The sequence below is a fragment of the Macrobrachium rosenbergii genome, chromosome 5 (genome assembly GCF_040412425.1).
Source record: "Macrobrachium rosenbergii isolate ZJJX-2024 chromosome 5, ASM4041242v1, whole genome shotgun sequence".
Lineage (NCBI taxonomy): Eukaryota > Metazoa > Arthropoda > Malacostraca > Decapoda > Palaemonidae > Macrobrachium > Macrobrachium rosenbergii.
In genome coordinates, this window is record NC_089745.1 from 2,565,918 (window position 1) to 2,581,575 (window position 15,658).

At 40.0% G+C, this 15,658-nt stretch overlaps 1 protein-coding gene across 2 annotated transcripts in view; it reads left to right on the top strand.

The window, feature by feature from the left end:
* LOC136838433 (ras association domain-containing protein 10-like) overlaps positions 1–15,658 on the top strand; it is a 551,306-nt gene that overhangs the window by 495,379 nt on the left and 40,269 nt on the right. Inside the window, exon 1 of one of the 2 annotated variants that reach the window (XM_067103346.1) lies at positions 4,082–4,425. The exons of the other annotated variant lie outside the window; for it this stretch is intronic. The gene's annotated coding sequence lies outside the window, so the exon portion shown is untranslated. Of the gene's footprint in view, positions 1–4,081; positions 4,426–15,658 lie in introns of those variants that run through there. 2 annotated transcript variants of the gene reach the window in all.

The following is a 15,658-nucleotide window of genomic DNA, read 5'->3' on the forward strand; positions in this document are numbered from 1 at the left end:
GTTGCCGACCTGGCTACGAAGGATAAAAGTCTATCACCTCTCGTACATATATATACCTGTCGTTTTCAGATATATTCATTAGAGCTGGAATAGACCCATCCCTCACCATCGTGTGGAGTGGGCAATCGTTTTTATTGCTTTTTAGGCTGAAATATATATGCAGAATCTACTGGTCCATTTTTGCCAGACACATATGTAATTCTAATAGCCACAATGCCCTCTTCTTCGCTAATTCCTCGCTCTTTTTAGATATGCTTGTAACTACGAAGCCGATATCAAAGGAAGAATGAAGAGCCTGTGACGGCCGGCCGCATATGTGGAAAAGTGACCAGGTAGTTACCTTAATCACAAAAGAATCACGTTGCCCACCTGGCTACGATGGTGAGGATAAAAAGTCTATCACCTCTCGTACATATATATACCTGTCGTTTTCAGATATATTCATTAGAGCTGGAATAGACCCATCCTCACCATCGTAGCCAGTGGGCAATCGTTTTTATTGCTTTTTAGGCTGAAATATATATGCAGAATCTACTGGTCACTTTTACCAGACACATATGTAATTCTAATAAACAATGCCCTCTTAACTTCGCTAATTCCTCGCTTTTAGATATGCTTGTAACTGCATAAGCCGATATCAAAGGAAGAATAAAAACGAGCCTGTGACGGCCGGCCGCAGGAAGCGAACCCAGGTTACCTTAATCACAAGAGGTCACGTTGCCCACCTGGCTACTTGTGAAGGATAAAGTCTATCACCTCTCGTACATATATATACCTGTCGTTTTCAGATATATTCATTAGAGCTGGAATAGACCCATCCTCACCATCATAGCCAAGTGGGCAATCGTTTTTATTGCTTTTTAGGCTGAAATATATATGCAGAATCTACTGGTCACTTTGGTGACACATATGTAATTCTAAGGCTCTAATGACAATGCCCTCTTAACTTCTAATTCCTCGCTTTTTGATATGCTTGTAACTTTACAGAGCCGATATCAAAGGAAGAATGAAGGGTAGCCTGTGACCGGCCGGCCGTCTGAAGCGAACCGGTTACCCTTAATCACAAAAGAGTCACGTTGCCGACCTAACTACGAGAAGGATAAAAGTCTATCACCTCTCGTACATATATATACCTGTCGTTTTCAGATATATTCATTAGAGCTGGAATAAAAACATCCTCACCATCGTAGCCAAGTGGGCAATCGTTTTTATTGCTTTTAGGCTGAAATATACGCAGAATCTACTGGTCACTTTACCAGACACGTATGTAATTCTAATAGCCACAATGCCCTCTTAACTTCGCTAATTCCTCGCGCTTTTAGATATGCTTGTAACTGAAAGCCGATATCCAAAGGAAGAATGAAAAGAGCCTGTGATGACGGCCGGGAAGCGAACCCGAGTTACCTTAATCACAAAAGAGGTCACGTTGCCGACCTGGCTACGAGGAAGGATAAAGTCTATCACCTCTCGTACATATATATACCTGTCGTTTTCAGATATATTCATTAGAGCTGGAATAGACCCATCCTCACCATCGTAGCCAAGCTCTTCATTCTTCCTTTTTGGATATCGGCTTCGTAGTTACAAGCATATCTAAAAAGCGCGAGGAATTACAAAGTTAAGAGGCATTGTGGCGAAGAATTACATATGTGTCTGCAAAAGTGACCAGTAGATTCTTGCATATATTTCAGCCTAAAAGCAATAAAACGATTGCCCACCTGGCATGATGGTGAAAGATGTATCTATTCCAGCTTCCAATGGAATATATCTGAAAACGGACAGGCAGCATATATGGTACGAGAGGTGATAGACTTTATCCTTCTGCAGCCAGGTCGGCAATGTGACCTCTTGGTGATTAAGGTAACTCTGCTCATTTCCTGCGGCTGGCCGTCACATGCTCATCTTCCCTTTGACACGGTTTCGTACACAAGCATATTCCAAAAAGGAGGAATTAGTTAGTTAAGAGGGTATTGTGGCTATTAGAATTACATATGTGTCTGGTAAAAGTGACCAGTAGATTCTGCATATATTTCAGCCTAAAAAGCAATAAAAACGATTGCCCACTTGGCTACGATGGTGAGGATGGGTCTATTCCAGCTCTAATGAATATATCTGAAAACGACAGGTATATATATGTACGAGAGGTGATAGACTTTATCCTTCTCGTAGCCAGGTCGGCAACGTGACCTCCTTTGTGATTAAGGTAACTCTGGTTCGCTTCCCGCGGCCGGCCGTCACAGGCTCTTTCATTCTTCCTTGATATCGGCTTCGTAGTTACAAGCATATCTAAAAAGCGCGAGGAATTAGCGAAGTTAAGAGGGCATTGTGGCTATTAGAATTACATATGTGTCTGGTAAAAGTGACCAGTAGATTCTGCATATATATTTCAGCCTAAAAAGCAATAAAAACGATTGCCCACTTGGCTACGATGATGGTGAGGATGGGTCTGTTCCAGCTCTAATGAATATATCTGAAAACGACAGGTATATATATGTACGAGAGGTGATAGACTTTATCCTTCTCTCGTAGCCAGGTCGGCAACGTGACCTCCTTGTGATTAAGGTAACTCGCCCGCTTCCCGCGGCCGGCCGTCACAGGCTCTTCATTCTTCCCTTTGGATATCGGCTTCGTAGTTACAAGCATATCTAAAAAGCGCGAGGAATTAGCGAAGTTAAGAGGGCATTGTGGCTATTAGAATTACATATGTGTCTGGTAAAAGTGACCAGTAGATTCTGCATATATTTTCAGCCTAAAAGCAATAAAAACGATTGCCCACTTGGCTACGATGGTGAGGATGGGTCTATTCCAGCTCTAATGAATATATCTGAAAACGACAGGTATATATATGTACGAGAGGTGATAGACTTTTATCCTTCTCGTAGCCAGGTCGGCAACGTGACCTCCTTGTGATTAAGGTAACTCGGTTCGCTTCCCGCGGCCGGCCGTCACAGGCTCTTCATTCTTCCCTTTGGATATCGGCTTCGTAGTTACAAGCATATCTAAAAAAAGCGCGAGGAATTAGCGAAGTTAAGAGGGCATTGTGGCTATTAGAATTACATATGTGTCTGGTAAAAGTGACCAGTAGATTCTGCATATATATTTCAGCCTAAAAGCAATAAAAACGATTGCCCACTTGGTTGTGATGATGGAGGATGGGTCTATTCAGCTCTAATGAATATATCTGAAAACGACAGGTATATATATGTAATGAGAGGTGATAGACTTTATCCTCTCGTAGCCAGGTCGGCAACGTGACTCCTTGTGATTAAGGTACCCCGGGTTCGCTTCTCGCGGCCGGCCGTCACAGGCTCTTCATTCTCCTTTGGATATCGGCCGTAGTTACAAGCATATCTAAAAGCGCGAGGAATTAGCGAAGTTAAGAGGGCATTGTGGTTATTAGAATTACATATGTGTCTGGTAAAGTGACCAGTAGATTCTGCATATATATTTCAGCCTAAAAGTAATAAAAACGATTTGCCCACTTGGCTACGTGATGGTGAGGATGGGCCCATTCCAGCTCTAATGAATATATCTGAAAAAACGACAGGTATATATATGTATGAGAGGTGATAGACTTATCCTTCTCGCAGCCAGGTCGGCAACGACCACCTTGTGATTAAGGTAACCGGTTCGCTCCCGCGGCCGGGCTGTCACAGGTCTTCATTCTTCCTTGGATATCGGCTTCGTAGTTACAAGCTATTATCTAAAAAGCGCGAGGAATTAGCGAAGTTAAGAGGGCATTGTGTATATTAGAATTACATATATATATATATATATATATATATATATATATATATATATATATATATATACGCAAATATCACGCAAAAAAAAAAATGGTAGATTTTACAGCGTTACATTTTGCAAAAGGTCCGTAAGAGTTATAATGTTCTCCCGTAAGAATGTCCGTGGGTACTACCGATTCTCTCGTACGTCCATCCAAGTCCAAGGGCGTGTAGCGTGTGTATCTATATATACCTGTGCGTGCGTAAGTTCACTGTATACGTGTGTGTGTGTGTGTGTACGTACGTTGGTGTAATGTGACCGGTGTGTTTGAGCGGGACTACACTACAAGCCAGTCAGTATCCAACGAAAGCCGGGACGAAGAGGAAGTGTTCGCGCGCGCCTGCGAGTCTCGAGTCTCTTATGAGCAGTTTCCCCGTGGGGTCAGTGAAGAGAGAGAGAGCGTGAAGAGTGCAGCTCGCTGCTGGTGGAGCATTTTTTGATCTTAATTGAAATCGCAGTGAAAACGTCTATCTATCTACTATAATAATGATGAATGAGATGTTGATACGGTGATCATTTCGATGTAGTTTTTCTTCCTCGGTGGTGTTCGGAGATGGTATACGTGAATTATTCCAGTGGGTTTATGTACAAATATCAGCGTGAATCACAATGACTGTTGGTCTCGGGAAAATAATAATGGTAAGTAGCCCATTAATGGTTTTGTTTTTCGGCAAGTGCTTTGACAGTTTCAATATTTTATTATTAAAATGATCGCATTATTACTGATTGTTTTTTTCGGCAAATGCTTTGACAGTTTCATTGTTTTATTATTAAAATGATCTTTAATGCTTATTTGCTTGTATGATTGAATGAGTCCCATTTCTTATTAAGAAAGCACTTTAATATTTATTTACTGGTATGACAATGCTGTCGAGTTGTGTAATGAGTCCCATTCACAAATTCGTTAAAATATTAATAGCTTAGCGTATGCCAGTCCGATATCACAGTAATATCCGAAAAACGGGTATTAACCCATTGCTTAACATTACGTCCCAAAACGAAATTAGTTTTTGTAAGGTGGTTTTTAAACGAAGGAAAATTGAGATAAAATGTTTATATATTAGTGTGACTGAATGATGTTAAATTGTACAATGACTCATTCACAAATGCGTTAAGATATTAATAGCTTCGCGTACGCCAGTCCAATATCACGGTAATATTCCAAAAAGAGCTGGTATTAACCCACGCCTAACAGCACGTACCGAAACGAAATAAGCTTTTTGTAAATTTTTAAACGAAGGAAAACTTGAGATAATTCATTGCCAGGCCTAAAAAGTGCCCCTGTTGTTTTTACTGCGAAGCTTTGATCCAGCGAAACCAGTCCCGGTGAATGGGAAGAAAGCGAAATTTAAATTATGACCTGGTATATTATGTTGGTCGTGTCATGAGACGCTGTGTTGGCATCACATCGTTGGGAGCCTTGTGTTTAAGGGACCGACACCGATGTTAATATTAACGCCTGTTAGGTGCCGGGTTGAGTTATGTCAGATATTTGCAATACTTATTGCTGTGTAGTGTAGGCTTAGGTCTATGTTATCGAGCTTGTACTGCATATAACATACATAGGCCTAGCTTACGAAGCTCTGTTTTTAATAATAATAGTAATAATATTTATTTCCAGTATACATTGGGTATTCTATTTCGTAGCCCAAACCGAGAATACGCTAAAATAGTTGAAAAATGACGTGGTTTAGTCGTAACTTCTAAAATAGCCTAATTTGATTACATTGTTTCTTCCCGTCGTTATTTTTTGTGGATATATAATTTTGCGATAGCCCTAGCCTTTGTCGGATAACCCAATTTCACTGAAACTAGATATACTACGAATGACTTTGTCTATGAAATTGATTAGCAAGGTAGCTTTCCCTACAAGATAATTGGTCAAACTGGTCTTGAGCAGTTCAAGGGCCAGTTTGAAGTGTTTGTGTTACACCAACGTATTTGTGATTATCACGGCCATGTTTATTGTTTCCTGTACTGTCGTGTATGATTATTGTGTAAATGTAAAATGTGTATGTGTAAGATGTTGTAAGCATGTAAATACACATGCACGCACACAAATGTATATATATTGTATGTATATGTATGTATATATACACAGTATATATTGTGTTCATATACGAACGTGCATAGGCTAATAAATTGCCAAGCAGTTTTCCTTCACCGGAGTTCACGTGTGTAGTATCATGGCTGTTATATCCTAATTAGCTATTAGCAGAGTGCAAGTATGCATGTATATCAGATCTCAGGGCTCATTTGCCAACACTTTGTAATACCCTTCGCTCCTACTGAACATTCTTCCTCTGATATACATAATGATGCAACATTAGGTTGAATGTGGTCGTTTTAATGTTGTCTTGTGTTCCTTAGAAGCACCAAATAGGGATAAATGTTAATTGAAGAGAAAGATACAGTCGTTAACGTAGCAATGCAAACATTGTTTTTTTTTAGTGCGTGTGGAAACTTTCGGCACTGGGAGATTGTCATCCTCTACTCTGTTAAACCGTTTCTTTAGGCCTATAGGCCTAGATTGTTCTCGAAAATAGGTTATTATGAAAAACAAAGGTCAAGACATAATCATTCTTAAAGGAAACGCCGATAACCCAACGAGTTGACCATGAAATGTTGAGCAACATGTTAAAAAAAAAGTAAAAAATCGAGCTGCTTAGAAATTATGGGACATAAGTCACTTAAGGACGGTTATTTGCCGACGGTTGAGTAATATAAGTAAAAGTAGAAGACTGTGTCCCGTCTGCTTACCATATACTTTACTTAACGACCTAGTCAGGCGAGTAGTCCAGCTATGTCCATTAGTTTACGAGAATGTTAAGAGACACCGATGGTTTTGCAAGATAGATTGCGAGGCGGAATGTGTTTTTTGTACTGGCATATTTTTGCCAATTTAGTCAATGACTGTTGTGTTTGTAGTTTGTTATTTGCTAGTGCTACGTAGTTTCACGGTTATTATTATTATTATATTATTGTTCTTATTATTTTATAGCGTCATGCATGTTGCCCCAAGAATTTGTTTCGTCGTTTTAGGCTAATTCTGGTCAACTGCTTTTATGTATGGCGAACAGAACTAGGCCTATGTTTTTTTTGTTATGGTTAAAAGATCCTTACTTGTATGTACATGTTTATTTTGACTCTAGTTGTTATAAATGCAAATATACATGTTTACACAACTGGTTCTTTTAATTACTGGTATATATCTTAAAGTTTGTGAACTTCTATTCTGTTCCAATCAGCCACTGGTCTTCCTCAAGTCACGCGGACAAAAGAAAGAAGAAAAAAAGAGGGGGGTTACCATGAGAGTTCAAGACGTGAGCTTCGAATTAGTAAGGATTCACTCATAAAGCAAATCGGGGTAATTATGAATTGACAAAGGATGACTAGCTGATGCTGCTTCTGTTGCTGCTTATCGAGCATCTGGCAGTTCTGGCTTGGCCTTCGTACATCGTTGCTCCACATTGTCTAACCCAAACGTGCTGGACGATGTTATTTGCTCTCTTTTTATCTTGTCTTTCTCTCTCTTCGCTGGCTTGACACGGTGGGTGGCTATGAGTAAGGATAGATTTGCTTTTCCAAACGGTCATTTTTTCGAGGGCGTGTTACGGTTGGAGTTTGAATCGCTGAGAAACTTTTATAAGTCTGGTGCTATTAGATTGAATCGATTCCCAACTCCCGCCTTTCCTCTCTCTCTGATTCTCCCAACCCCAACTCTCTCTCTATATATATATATATATATATATATATATATATATATATTTATATATATATATATGTGTGTGTGTGTGTGTGTGTGTGTGTAAATATAATATATATATATATATATATATATATATATATGTTATACATATATATATATATGTATGTATATACATGTATAGTATATACTATATATGTATATATATATGTGTGTGTATATGTGTGTGTGTGTGTATGTTATGTGTATATATAGTATATATTCTGTTCCATTATTCACAACATTATTTTACCATACCTCTGTAAATTGGTAGTCTTAATTAAGTAACCAAGCTACATAGAATTTGTTGATGAATATTTCAGATTTGCTTGGCCTTGATAAAATAAGCTTAGGTATGCTCAATACTGATTCTTCTTGTCATAAAGATTTCATCCAAATAAATCATTCTATCTGTCGGGTCAAACAGTAGTGAAAGTTCTTTTGCTTTCAGTATTTGTATAATGCAAAAATAAAATAAAGGTGGAATTGGAGGTCATAAATGTGGCTATTATTTCCCACTAGTTTCATTAATACTGCCGTGAATTTATGCTTAATTGATTGCAGACTGTTGTGACAGTTGAAACTGATATTTCTGTAATGGGAATTCGAACAGAATAATAATTGTCATCTCTTCCAGCGAGGCAGCCATTTTAGGAAAATATAATAATATGGCAGCCGAGAGTTGGTTTTGCAACATGGACCTCTTCTGATTGCAAACCTGACCGCGTATCTCTCCTAGACCTAAAATACGAGATTTTCCAATTTCTTCATGACAAGGTTTAAAGTTAAAAGAACGAAACCAAGAAAACCAATTAAGTATTCCTTGTAGTTCTAAGGACCAACCGACACGTCCGCAGATATTGCAAGCGTGCAGTGGCAAACGCAGTTACTATAAGTCGTTGCGCATTGCTCTGCTTTCTTCCTCTCTGCTTAGGAAATGCCTTGGTCTGCTGTGGTTTTCGAATGGTCGGGGTCTTGGGAATTGCATTTTTGCTGGATGAAGAGGAAGAAGGGATTGCTCAAAGGAACCTCTTTTCTCTCTTAATTGTACGTGATAGTGTCAGCTTGCCTCTCTCTCATTTGTACGTGATAAATGTCAGCTTTGCTCCTGTGGGCATCTCTCTCTCTCTCTCTCTCTCTCTCTCTCTCTCCCTCTCTCTCTCAATTGTACGTGATAGTGTCAGCCTCTCTTCCTGTGGGCATCTCATCTCTCTCTCTCTCTCTCTCTCTCTCTCTCATTTGTACGTGATAAGTGTCAGCTTTGCTCCTGTGGGCATCAGAAAAGTTTGAAGATCCAAACCTACAAGTGTGTGTGTGTGTTTGTGTACAAAAAGAGTCGGCTATTTATTAACAGCTCTGGACATTATTGCATTATTTCTCTCCATGACAAAACAGGCGAATGTGAAATGCTTGCATTTGGTTACAGTGCCTCTTGACGAATTTCGTCATGATGTAGGAATCACGAAATCAGCTGAAATCCATGATCGATCGAGTTACCATAAGCATTGCCACATCGGGCTGGAGTGGAATGATGCGACTGAGCTGATGGATCGTGGAACTAGCTCTCTCTCTCTCTCTCTCTCTCTCTCTCTCTCTCTCTCTCTCTCTCTCAAATCCGGTATACCTTTGTTAATCTCAGCATGGAATAGTGTACCTAGATGTCAGTCGATGTTGTGGGTCTTAGCTAGGAGAGAGAGAGAGAGAGAGGATAAACACTTATAGGAGGGTCTGGACAAGGTAATCCTCACCCATAAGATATTCTCCCTGTCATACACACTCGTGCGAAGTATTTCCCCGTTGGGTAATCAGACAAAAACAAAGTAATTGCTAATTAATATAATTGCGAAAAGCCTCCTTGAGGTCATTCACAGTATGATGGAATTTATACTTTAATCTGTGTGTGTGAGGGTTTTACTGCAATACTTAATTTTGCTGCGTTGGTCTTATCAGTAGTGATTGTGAAGTCTGTGACATTCCGATTGTATATTAGTCCTCCATGAATTAATAAACACAGGCTCATGTTTCATGAACATGATCGTAAAAATTATAATGACATATTAAGTATATGATCCATCTTAAGATTAAAGAAAAAAAGGTCGCAAAATAAATGAACGGTTCGAAGCGACAGGATAATATGTATTACCGACGGCCACGCAGTATCCTCAGCAAAGGAGCCGCCTCTGCGGTCAGAGGCGCTACCTATATAACTATAAGGATACTGTAACTGACCCTTCTTCGGGGTATCGGCGCCTTCTGGTTTCAAGAAGGATATTGCGATACAAGGAACCGCTACAGGCAAGGATTACCTGGGGGAGGAGGAGGAGGAGGACGTCTCCTACAAGGATTACCTTGGGAGGGGAGGGTGGAACGTCTGCCTGCGCCCATATACGTATCATAATCCTTATAATCAGTCTTGTCATCTCAGCAGAATGTAACATTTTTTAGGATGGAGGCTTTTTATAAGATTGATTTGTACTGAGTATAGTTGTAGTGATTTTATAGCATAAATTTGTTTTCTTGAATCAAGTATGTTCATTTGATAGCACTCAGTCTTGAATTTCAAAGAATTTCCTGTATAGGAAGGTTTGAAATGAAACACCAAGGGAAAGGAAGTTAATGTATTGTTACAATACCATTTGTCGAACCGAAGTTATTTCCCTTCTTGTAAGTGTTGGACTTATTGAAGTTGCTGTTATTCACTTCAACAACAAGTGCGTGGTACACTTACAGCTTTTGAAGACGAAAATTCCACGTGGGTGTGAATTTGGGATGTAACTATAAAGATTTATCGATTATATAACTATTTCAGTAGTCCATAGGCAGATGCAGTACTGTTCAGTACGGGAATATGATTACACGAAGCCAAAGTATCATACAGTTACACTCAGGTAGTGCTTACAGTAACGTTATTGGCAAGGCTATACAAGCTCGCGTGTGAGTAGGGGAATATACTCAACACTGCTTTCATTTTTGTTATGAAAGCAGAGTTGCAGCAAAAGTAGAAATGAAATTGAGGCAAGCATCAGACGACTGATAGAGGTGCCTCTAGTCACACTCAAAGTTTCCATTCACACAAATCGTCCAACCATGCAGAATCCATTATTCCTTTTTGGAATTGATACTTGTGAGTCATCATCATCAACACCATTATTGCTACTGTTTATTAATTTTTAATTTTTTACTATGTACGACACTATAATAATTTTGTTAAGTATAATCGCAGTAACCGTAGAAACAGCAAGGACCAAATAAGTGGTAATAGCCATCATAATCATTATTCCGGTAGTAGCGGTACTTGACTTTTCATCGCTGAACATTCAAAGATTCTTTCATGTCGCCGATGATATCGCGCGCCCGCGCACAAGGTCACGGCAATATCTTCTCTTGAATTCTTACAAGAAAATGCTTTCTGTCTACCAAGATGGGCATTGCGCTCGGCTTCCCCGGATTTATGAATTACACAGAAATGAAGATATAGAATACAAATTTGTGTGAGGACTTGGGTAGGCTTTTTGATAATAATTTTTTACTTTTTTGTCTTTCTGCTGCTATCCAGAGGATTTAGAGGTAGGCCTAATGTGTTTTATAATTAAATTGTATAATGAAACGTTTTGTAGGTCATTTATATGAAATAGTAATTTACTTATCTCTGAAACGTTAGAAGACTTTCCCCATCATCGTTCGAATCCTAACAACGGCGTAATCCAAAATTTGTCTGTTTTATACTTTTTGAAGGCGATTTTCTTGCATGTGAGTTATTATTTTCTGATAAAACCAGTGATATTTCATCATATTTCTCTAGCATTCAAGAACTTTCAGTATTACATCGATTTTTTCTTGAAAATGGGGATAGTAAATAAACGCCGAATTTGGCAAGACGAAGCCATGAACTGCGTTAGTCTGGACACCCTTACGCCAAGAGGCTCCAAGGGTTGTAACCCCACGACGCATGCGCATTTGCCCATTGGTGATTACCCTGGGATAACATGATCACCGAATTGCGTTTACACGACGGACATGATTACATATCTCGCAGAGCTTCTGTTAGTGCGGACGGCGGCACTGGAATTTTGACCTTAAATTACGGCGCCGTAGAGGCGATAACAGGCGGCTCCGTGGATATTATGGTAATGCGAATGCCCCGATGCCTTTTATATACCCGATCATTTTAACCTATAAAGGCCGTTATTAGATATAGGTATATCCCGATTGTCCGTCGCGGGCGAGGCGAAACGGGCCTTACGGCGGGGTGTCTTAGGGGCGGTAATTGTCGGCTCGGCCGCCGGAGCTGTCAACACGGCGGCCCACCAACAGAGAGAGCTTATAATGTTAATGTTCTCTTACTGCCAGATGGTGCTCTGGGTTTTAGGCATGGTAGGAGGGCCGGGGGAAGGGGGGAGGGGTAATGGGTGAGTTGGGCCGAAAGGTAAAGGTAAATGGGAGAGGGAGTGAGGAGGGTGGGGGGGGAGAAGGGGAGGCCGAAAAGAGAAGGAATTTGAAATGAAGAGGAGTGACGCTAAGGCAATGGCGGGCTCGTGACAGGTGTAGGATAATTGCTAAATTTGGCGCGAATCGTTGTTTGGGAAAGATGGTAATGAGTTTGTTTGTGTATCCTGCTTTGTCTATAAAGCTCGCTTCGTTGTTTGTTTATTTTGCGTGCCTTGGTTTGTGTTTCATTCATAATTTGAAGTTATTATTATGCCATGTGAAATTATTCTTATATGATGGTTAACACTCAAAATATAGAATTAGTAGCCAACTATATAGGCTTTCCTCTCTCTCTCTCTCTCTCTCTCTTCTCTCTCTCTCTCTCTCTCTAGTGACTGTGAAATGTAAATGAGTCCGTTATGTAAAGGTTTCATCTCCCTCTCATCCTTCTTCCCCCATCCCCCCCTGCCCTCTTTCCCTCTGTTGAACCAAATAATTGTGACTTCAATCTGTTCAGAGAGAGAGAGAGAGAGAGAGAGAGAGAGAGAGAGAGAGAGAGAGACTTTCTGTGGCTTCCCGACTCGCCACACCCCCCTTCCAGTGTGGTTGAGATTTTGTAACCAGTATGACGTCAGACATTCGTCATATCAAATTAACTTAGACGGTCAGTGAATGACGTAAAACAGTAATCTGATTGTGGTACATGCGCGTAATTATGTACTCTCTCTCTCTCTCTCTCTCTCTCTCTCTCTCTCTCTCTCTCTCTCTCTCATAACACACACACTATATACATACATTACTCATAATTCTTGTCATACTCTAAATGGTTTAGATGTCAGCGAAAGGAATAAGTGATCAATCTTTCTTTTATTTTTGCGTTAATAAGTGATCAGATCTCGTCTTTACTATACACCCCACAAGCGTTCCTCATGAGAGAAATGTGTCGATAGCTCTTCAGGATGCATTGTCACAATAAGAAATTCAGCTTTAAATTACCTGTGATTCTAATGAAATAATGAATATCCCGAGGAAAGCAAGGCTTGTCGTAAAGCCGTCTGCTTCAGCAGCAAATAAATCCCAAGAAGGTTTATTCGTGAAGCTAATGAAAATTACTTTTAAGCTGGTTACAAAAAATCTGGAGGGTTGCTATGCGTCACTTATGTTACGGATTAATCATTTCGATTTCCGGTCAGCGTTACGCACAGGTAGAATTCCCCCCCAAGTCACAAGGCACCGACGGACGTGCCCGGATTGTCAGAGGAAGAAACCCCTCGAAACTCTACCTACAGGCTGCTAGCTATCATCCTCTTCCCTGTAACACCCCCACCTTCCCTCCCTCCCCATGGCCACCCAGGGTTCCGCCGTGGTTCCACTCACTTTTGGGTGTTCCGCTTGGTCTCCGAAGCCATTGCGTCGGAGTACTATATTCAAAAGGTTCTCCTGGAGTTTCATTTTGTAACGGGTGTTACAAAGTTGCGTTTGGTAATGGCCGCTGCAGCGTTCCACATAGTAACTGCCGTTCTGGGGGATTACAGGATAATATTTCAGAGACCTTTTTAAAATTTCCTACGTCCTTAAGGGTAATCATAGTTGAGTTACCAACTTATTGGCTTCCAGAGATGATGTAATTGTATAGTAACTGCAGCATGTGTAGTGTATAAAACATATATAGCTCCTGAACTCTCCACCTTCATGTGTGTTTTCAGGTTCGTATAAATTCTTTTACATCAAAATATTAGGACTCAGTACTTAACCTAATATTATAAGTGTTAATGACTCTTGTCCTCGGTGATTTTGACAGCATTGAGCTGCACAGAATCTTCATTTTATGAGTGGCTCCATCGAGCATTAGTCTGCCCCTTTTGGTGTGCGCTCAAGTTAATCCCGCCAAACAATTCTCTCCACGCATCCCCTCCATCTTTATTCATGTTAAGAAAGAGCTTGGCATTTTTTACTTGTTTTGTGAGCCATTCACGTGAAAAAGTCCTCATTGCTCGTTTACTCTGGAAATGATAATGGGAATATTTTTCCATATCTTCGATACTGTTACAGAAGCATTTTTACGAGCGCCATTTATGGGATATTCAAAATATGTTATCCCGTAGGGGGTGGTAATGCCGTCAGTGCACCTCATGCGGTGCACTGTAGCATTACTTAAGATTCTTTGCAGCGCGCCTTCGGCCCCTAACTGCAACCCCTTTCGTTCCTTTGACTGTACCTCCTTTCATGTTCTTTTTCTTCCATCTTCCTTTCCACCCTCTCCTAACAATTGATTCATAGTGCAGCTGCGAGGTTTTCCTCCTGTTAAACCTTTCAAAACCTCTCCTGTCAATTTCCGTTTCAGCGCCTCATGACCTCGTAGGTCCCAGTGCTTGACCTTTCGCCTAAATTCTATATTCAGTTCAGTTCAATTCAAAATACAGAAATATACTCGTAAGTGATACAAAGTTATGCAAGCACTGTTTAAATCACAAATAAATCTAATAGTATCCTATTAGCGTACACAAAACCGAAAAAAAAGGTCTGCCTCGTTTATTTGTTATTCCACTCTGCTAAATTTTCTCTCTACTTCAAAAGAGGAGGATGATGTAGGGTCTGTCCTATCCCAGTTTTTAAAGCGGTCAGTTGATCAAATTTTGAGCTGTGCTTCAAGAACCCCATCTTTGCAGTCTATAATGTGCTATACTAGAAAAAAATAATTGTAGAAAAGGAATGAATATATGCGAGTCAAATAGTCAAGGATACTAATAGGATGTGTTTACACGTATTGCTTAATGTAGTTGAGTTAACCTAAAGATGCTGTTAAGAAAGCAGGCCATAGCTATGCATATTCACGAATAAAACGTGATTTATAATTATAGTCTTAAACAGTATATCCACGATTTTCATAAAAGTTAGCAAAAGTTAGCAAAATACACCTCGGAAAGGCAAAGCTGCTCAAATAGATTGTAAACGTAGCAAACTTACTTTATAGTATTGTGAAAACTTGAGAGCAAGAGGTAAGTGTCTGTATAGGAACTAATAGGCGTAGTGATTTCAAAAGTGCATAGATAATGATCTTCTGTGGTGATGCCTTCATTGTAGTTTCAGGTGCGTCGTTGAAACGGAAACAGATTTCACTTCCAATCATAACACCCAGCCATGCCTATACTCTACCGATCCAGAATCGTTGCTGTTACATTACGGAAGTAAATTTCACCTCCGGCCATATTGGCAGAGGTATCGTTATCGTAAGTAACGCCAGCACCCCCCTTCCCTCCCGGCCACCAGCTCTATAGTCACCCCCGATCTTCAAGACCCATCTCTTAAACTGATAGCTTTCCTTGCAGATGGTAATTGACAGTTCTGGGTCAGATTTATTCAATGGGTCGGTCACGTCAGAATCGCATTCGATTTGATTGAACTTTGTCTTCTTCGTCTGGATGCGGACGAAACCTTGAGTTTTGTGACGTCAAGATGCGATTATTTTTTTTCTTTAGTCTTGCTGCCGAAGTATCTTGCGTGGCAAGAGGAATGTATTTTTCTTTATTATTTACTTGTTCTTGATTATTATTATTATTATTATTATTTTTGATTTCGTTCTTGTATCTATTTAAAGATACCAATCAAAACCTATATATAATCCCGTATCGAGCCCTGACATACATTTCTTCAAGTTATTCATAGCCTACGCGAGGCAATTTTACGCTCACTTGAGCC